The sequence below is a fragment of the Belonocnema kinseyi genome, chromosome 6 (genome assembly GCF_010883055.1).
Source record: "Belonocnema kinseyi isolate 2016_QV_RU_SX_M_011 chromosome 6, B_treatae_v1, whole genome shotgun sequence".
In the NCBI taxonomy this organism is placed as follows: domain Eukaryota; kingdom Metazoa; phylum Arthropoda; class Insecta; order Hymenoptera; family Cynipidae; genus Belonocnema; species Belonocnema kinseyi.
In genome coordinates this window covers 96364646-96372296 of record NC_046662.1, presented here as the reverse complement: position 1 = coordinate 96372296, position 7651 = coordinate 96364646, and positions in this window count along the sequence as shown.

Genomic DNA, 7651 nt, shown 5'->3' with positions numbered 1-7651 from the left:
TTATTTGAACCAATTATTGGCAGAACTCCTCATTTTTAATTTATTTTTTAAATTTGAAATTCATAAATCGAAAATTTCCATATTAAAAGAGGCGAGATACGTATGAAAAGTCTAATAATTTGACGGGGTTTTTATTTTATCCAACAAAAATAATATGAAAAGAAAAATCCTATTATTAGCATAACAACGCGAGATAGAGAATAATGTAAGGAAGAAAGGAATGTAGCTTTTTATTGCAAGTTAATTCAGAAAATGAATATACGTTGAAAAATGTCAGTCAAAAATCGAGCGCGTGTACCCAGGGTGAAAAGTCGGATATTAGCTGGAGTTCACGACCGGCGCAGTACCACGCCAGTTTTAATTCAGAATAAATACCAGTACTGTCTGTTAGTACTGTGCCAGCCATCGGCATCGTACTGGTTCGCAACTGGCTCAGTACTGACCGTCACCTTTGGTGAAATACCGGCACAGAAGTTCCGCCAACGATTGGCGTGATACTGATAATCTACTGGCGCAGTACTGGTACATATTACTGGTAATATACTGTTACACAAGAGTTCAGCCAATGGTTGGCATTATACTGGTTTACAACTGGTCCCGTACTTACCTTTATTACTGGTGTAATATCGGCACGGGTGTTCCGCCAACGGTTGGCGCGATACTGATATACTACTTTTGCAGTACTGATACGTATTACTGGTAAAATACTGAAACAAGAGTTCAACGATGGGCTGGCATCATATTGGTTTACCACTGGCCTAGTACTGACCGTCGCCACTGGTGCAATACCGGAACAGGAATTCCGCCAACGGTTGGCGTGATACTGCGTCGACTACTGGTGCATTACTGATACATATTACTGGTAAAATTCTGACACAAGTGTTCAAACAACGGTTGGCATTATACTGGTTTACAACTGGCCCAGTACTGACCTTTATTACTGGTGTAATGTTGGCACAGGTGTTACACCAACGGTTTGGCGTGATACTGATATACTACTTTTACAGTAGTGATACGTATTACTGGAAAAATACTGATACAAGAGTTCAACAAACGGTTGGCATCATACTGTTTTACAACTGGCCCAGTACTGACCGTCGCTACTGGTTCAATACCGGCACAGGGGTTCCGCCAACGGTTGACGTGATACTTGGTAGACTACTGGCGCAGTACTGATACGGATTATTGGTAAAATACTGAAATAAAAGTTTAACCAACGGTTGGTATCACACTGGTGTACTACTAGCTTAGGAATAATATTTATTACTAGTGAAATATACTGACATAAGAGTTTAATAAACAAATGACATCGTACTGGTTTGCAACTGCTCCAGTACTGACCATTACCCCTGGTTTCAAAGAGGCACAGGAGTTTCGCCAACGGTTGGCGTGTCACTGGATCTCCTACTGGCGCAGTACTGATACGTTTAACCGGTCAAATACTGATACAAGCGTTGAAACAACGGTTGGCATCATACTGGTGTAATATTGGCTTAAGATTAATATGCAATACTGGTTAAATACCTGTATCGGTGTTTCGCCACTTCAAGTGCTGATCGACAACCGAGATAAGAGTACAGCCAATGGTTGTCGTGATACTGTGTCTACTACTGGCGCAATAGTTCAGTCAACGGTTGGCGCAGTACTCGCCCAGTACTACCCACCAGTACAGACAGCCGGTGGTTTGCCCAGTATGGCAGAACGTTGGCCGCACGGCCGGGGCGGTACTATGTCAGTAGTACAAAAATAGACTTGAAAAAAAACACGTCTATAAATGTTGTCAGCGTGTTTTGAAACGTCGAGAAATTGACTATACAATTAAGGTGAAAACATTTCTTTTCTATTACTTTGCTTAAGGAACATATTCTAATTGCCACCTTCATGAAAAATTTTTAATGTTCAGAAAAAATTACATTGGATGTTGTCTTAATCGTTGTAGAATAGTCTTAAACACCTAAAAAGCAAAATGTTACACGAAGGTTTAACGAAAATTGTTATTAAAAAATATGTTGCGCAACGTGGTGAAATTTCTAAATTCTGTCGATACAAATTTAAATGCTCCTTTATTGTTATTATCAGAACTTTTAAAATGTTCTAAAACGCGAAAAAATAAAACATTACACGAAGGAAAATTGTAACCGATTTAAATAATTTATTTACAAATTATTTTATTTATATTTCCGTGAAAAGTTAGTTTATTTTATATCTATTTGATGCCGCATGGTGATAAAAAGATTAACAAGAAAAAAGAGTTGAAAAATTTTCGTTTTAACTTTTCTGAACTGCAACTTATGAGGATGGCTTTTTCATAGAGTTTCAACTTGTCGGATTAGCGCAGTGGTTAGCACTCCCGACTGCTAGGCGATAGATTTAAGTATATAGATGTAGGTTCGAAAACCCGTACCGTTAGAAATATTATTTTTAATTTAATGTGTAAATGTGTAATATATGTTTTCATTCTTAGCAGTGCCATTAACATGTATTGACAAAATACTAGCAGTCAATTATTATTTATTTTTTAAATACCTTTTTTGTTATATCTTTACATTATAGAAATAGTGGGTGTGAAAATTAAACAAATAGTTTGAAAATTATATTTTTGTAATTATAAATAATATACGGATGATATGCAGTCGTATGATGATGAATGGATGGTCTTTAACACAATTAAATAATTTCTTATAGATTTTAAAATTAACTCCGGCATTTTCGTACGTCAGCGGTTTGCCAGAACCACCAAGCATTACAAGCAAGTACTGGCATAGTACTGGCCCAGTACAACCAGTCAGTAGTGGTACTCGGATAGGTGGTATTGGGCCAGTACTGGGCCGGTGGTGTATTTCTACTTGGGATACCTTCGTTATCACTTGGAGCCTGACCAGTACCTGCACAGTACTAATCTTCAGTAGTGGCCCAGTGGTGAACTTCAGTGCTGGCCCAGCACTACAGCTCAGTACCTTGCCGTATTTGCAGTATTGGTTGAGTCAGTACTGGGCCAGTACTAACAGATGGTACCGCACCAGTACCAAATTTAAGAACTAGCCCAGTACTGGCTAAATACTGCAAGTCAGTGCAGAACATTGTTATCATTAGGGGTTTTACCGGTATAAATCCAGTACTCCTGCCAGTATTCTAACAGTACCGCGCCATTACCGAACTCCGACCGGCGGTACTGGCGTGGTACTGCGCCGGTGGTAAATTTCCCCCTGGGTACCGCGAGTGTCACGATGAGAATGTGCACCGCAAAGCCTATAGAGATTTGAGCAATTTAATCTTTAACGATACACACTTAATTACGTAGAAACTTCAGAGTGTAAAGATGCATACAAAAACTGGGATCTAAAAGCGATGTTTTTGAAAGGAATTTTTCTGTAAGAATTCTTTCTGTAGGAATTTTCAGAGCACAGAAAAACACTGGTGTTAAATTTGTTGCAGCTGAAATTTCATTCGTGTCCCAATGTGCATTTGAAACAATTTTCAAGTCTCAAATGTATTCCTCTGGACGTAGGTGCACACTAGGGGAAAGTATCATTTGGAGACTGAATTTTGGCTCAATGCCGATAGTTGTGGAGTGCTGAACCGCGCTATCAGCCACATGAACACCTGTCAAAGCAACTATTCGCATTGCGATATTAGACTAAATAATTGTTAATAAGGAAACTAATTGAAATAATATTTGCCTTATTTTCAACTTTCTTTCATTTAACAGTGTGTACTAGTCACTTAGAATAAAATGATAACTTCCTAATGCAACTTCGAAATGTTAGGTTAGTCATGGCCGTCGATATTTAAACTAAAGACGGGATGTGTAGAAAAAGTCATGACCGTCTACATATACAATTAGCTATTTTCACTTCAACCACCAGCTAACTTCACTTTTTTGAATACAGAAAATCTAGAGGAAATTTCTTGGAAAGAACAGACATCAATTAAGATGCACACGGTCACAACTTAGTTTTTACATCCCGGCTTTAGTGGTTTGAATGTCATGTAGGTTTTGACTAACCTAAGATTTGGATATTATATCACGCCAAGTACAATTTGTATTCAAAGATACTAATAGTCACTGGTAAATGGGAGGAAATTAAAAGTTAGGTTATTATTATTATAACTTACCTGCTTATCAACATCTATTTCACCCAAATAACGCCCGAAAAAATCATCTTGACAGGTGACTGCCAGTTTGTAGACGACACTTCACGTTGCTCTGGATGAGAAAAAACAGTGTCTAAATGATGCTTTTCCCCTAGATTCTCCGAATGAACCTGTGTGGCTCAAATTTATTGCCACTCACTTGAACACCGATTTCGGTTTACAATGGAGGATCGGCGATTTTCTGTGATACGCGTCAATAAAGCTTTATGCAGAAACCGTTTCTAAACTTTCCGAAACTGTAATAGAAATTTCAGCAACGGTAACTGCATGAAATTCCAATCACATGTATCACAAAATTATGTTGCAGCTTAGGAATTTTCAGTTCCTGTAACTGATAATTCCTAGCGATTAAAAAATTTTGTTTGGTTCATAATTTTAATATAAAACATGAAGTCTATATTTTTCCTAAAAATATAAATGGAAAGAAAATATAACTGAAGTTAAGACTAACCATATGTACACTCATTGTATTAAATATATAATCAAAGCCTATCTTTTATGATAAATTTTTTTTTGATATTTAATATATTGAGTATATTATATAACATAGTTATTTACATATAAACTTCGTTCATGTATAATCTTACTTAAATTTGTATTTTTAAGACAACTATATACTTGAAATTTATATTTAAATTAATGAACCAAACAATAATGTCTATATTTGTAGCAAAATAGCTAAACCTTCAACCAAAGAAATTAATTTTCAACTAAAATACGACTACTGCCTAAAAAAATGATTTCTTAAAAAAGTGCTTCAATTAAAATTTGCAATCAAAAAAGTTGTATCCTCAAACAGAGAAAAGATTATCTTTCAAGCAAACAGTAGTATTTTTATCCAAGAAAGATGCAGTTTCTACTAAAACGGATGAATTTTTAAATCAAAAATACAAATTAAAAATGGATTCTTAAATCGTAGACAAGTAATTAAAAAAATAGCTGAATTTTCATCCAAAAAAAATTTCGTTTTACTTTTCGGCACAAAAATATGAGGTTTGAATGAGAAAAAATTGTCTATGAGAATAGTTGCATTTTCTATCAAAAAATAGGAATTTTCAATAAAACAGTTGAATTTTTAATAGAGAAGAAAAAAGATTTTAACAAAAAATTCTTAAATTTTAAACCAAACCGTTGCACTTTTATCGAAGAAAGATGCAATTCATAGTAAAATAGATGACTTTTTTTAAATAGAAACAGAAATTTTCGAAAAGTAGTTGAATTTTCAAACAAAAATCATTTTGTTTGACTTTTTAGCATTGAAATATGAGATATAAAAAATAAGTTAATTTTTTATGAAACTAGTTAAATTTTTAGCACAAAAATTCAATTTTCAAGCAGAAAAGATGTCTTTTCAACAAAATTGATGACTTTTTAAACAAGTAATAAAATTTATAAGTGAAAAGGTAATATTGTGAAGAAAACCACTGCAAACAAATAATTATAAATACAAGGCAAACAAATCACTAACAAGAATATTATACCATGCAATCACTGCCAAATTTTATTTTTAATTTTCTCTAATTTCCCAATGACCAATTTTTCATTTTCCCTCAATATATTAATATTCAAAGAGCAACATCGTAAACTTGTAACATTTTTAATCTAGACTCTTTTATAAACGAAATAAACTAAATTCAAATTTAAATTAAAAAATTTCAAAAATTATTTTACTTAACAGTTTCTCTAACCAATCAAATTCCCTGACTTAAAAAAAAATATTTTTTAGCTTCGTCTGCTAGCCGCACGCGCTCCAGAAGCGAGGAGTGCGCATGCAACTGCGCATTTTTTTACGTCACGATAACTTATATTTCTATTACTATTTAGGAATTTTAGGAAAATATACGTATTTTCAGAAACCGCTTCTGAAGTTAAATAAAAATTTAGTAAATTTACTATAAAAATTACGGAATTTTATTTTCAGCAACCTAATTTCGTAAATTTCAGTTATTTTAGTATCCTAATGTGTCGGAATTTTCCTAACATTTCTAACAGTGTAAGTAAAAGTAACTGAGCGCGAAGCGCGAGATCCGTCAGGCGTGTGCCCTAGGTGTGCTCAAATTTGCGAGCCACGCGCACAGCATGTGATGAAAATGTGCCCACGCAGCGGGCAGATTTTTGGATAAAAAATCATCTACTAGTTTTTTTTGTCATTAGTTTTTCAGTGATTTGATGACCAACATAATTTCATCGATATGACTTGCAGAGGGTTGGAATATCCGCACCCCATTTTTTGATATTTTCCAAATACATATTTCTGTGAATAAGTCAAAAACTGTCTAATACATATAGCTTCAATATTTATGCAAATTTTGGAAAAAAATTGTACAGAAGAAACTGTAGAAACCTCTAACCAAATGTTCTTTTTATAACAACGTTTCTTTTAATTTTATTTCTTTAAACTGAATGATTTTTCTCTTCACATACAAAATGAAATAATTTAGAAAACATTAAATAAATTTGTTTAATAGAATTCTTCTACTTCCAGATTGTGAGCAACCACGAAAATTGATAAACCTATCAAATCGCAGGAAGTAGTGGCATGAATATCGCGCTGATAAAACTGGACGTGAGAATTATGACACATTTGATTATTATTTTCTCGTTTATAAATTCCCTCATTTAATTAGCTGTTCAGGGAAAAATTAATAAGAAGTTTTATATTATTTCTTGATAATTATCATAAAAACAACTACACTTTTAAAATGCGACTCAGACCAGATTTTTATAAACCGATAGTATATTTAAAGGAATTTTTTTACCACACAGATTTATTCTTTAATTATATTTTTTATAATTTTCCATAATTAATTGTATATGATCAGTACCCAAAATTGTACTGGTAAAAGATACAAGGGCCATCTGAGGTTCTGAATGTAATACTGATTTTTACCTTCTAGTTTCCAAAATAAACTTGGGTCAGGGATGAAGAAGAAAGAGAATCAAAAAAAAAACGAAATAAACTCGAATCAAGATTGCGAATCTGCAGAAACCGGAAGTGCGAATACATTTTAAAAATAGGATAAAAGAAAGTAAAAATGGGGCAACTTGGAAGGTTATAACAAACAATAAAGAAATAGAGGGCGCATCGACTATAATCTGGGATCGACTGTAATGTCTGGTATAATGCATGCTGAAATGATAAAAATTCAAGTAGCCGCCCAAGTAAAGAAAGAAGCGCATAAAAGAAAGCTGGAAAGCACAGGCCTTAACGATGAGGAGAGAAGTACACTTGAAAATTATTACAGACACAAAAACAAGAAAATTAAACTACTAGATGAGACAAGTTTCAGATGACTGGAAAAAAGCGATTATCGTACCAATATACAGAAGAAAGGGGGATAAAAGAAACTGCAATCATTCCGGAGGTATCAGCTTATTAAGTAACACACGTAAAACATACAGTCTGTCAAGTTAAGGCGTGGGTGGCTTTACTCGCAGTCGGTAAGGTGTATCGACATGATTTTGGTGTCAAAATATTAAGAAGAGCTCCCTCTTT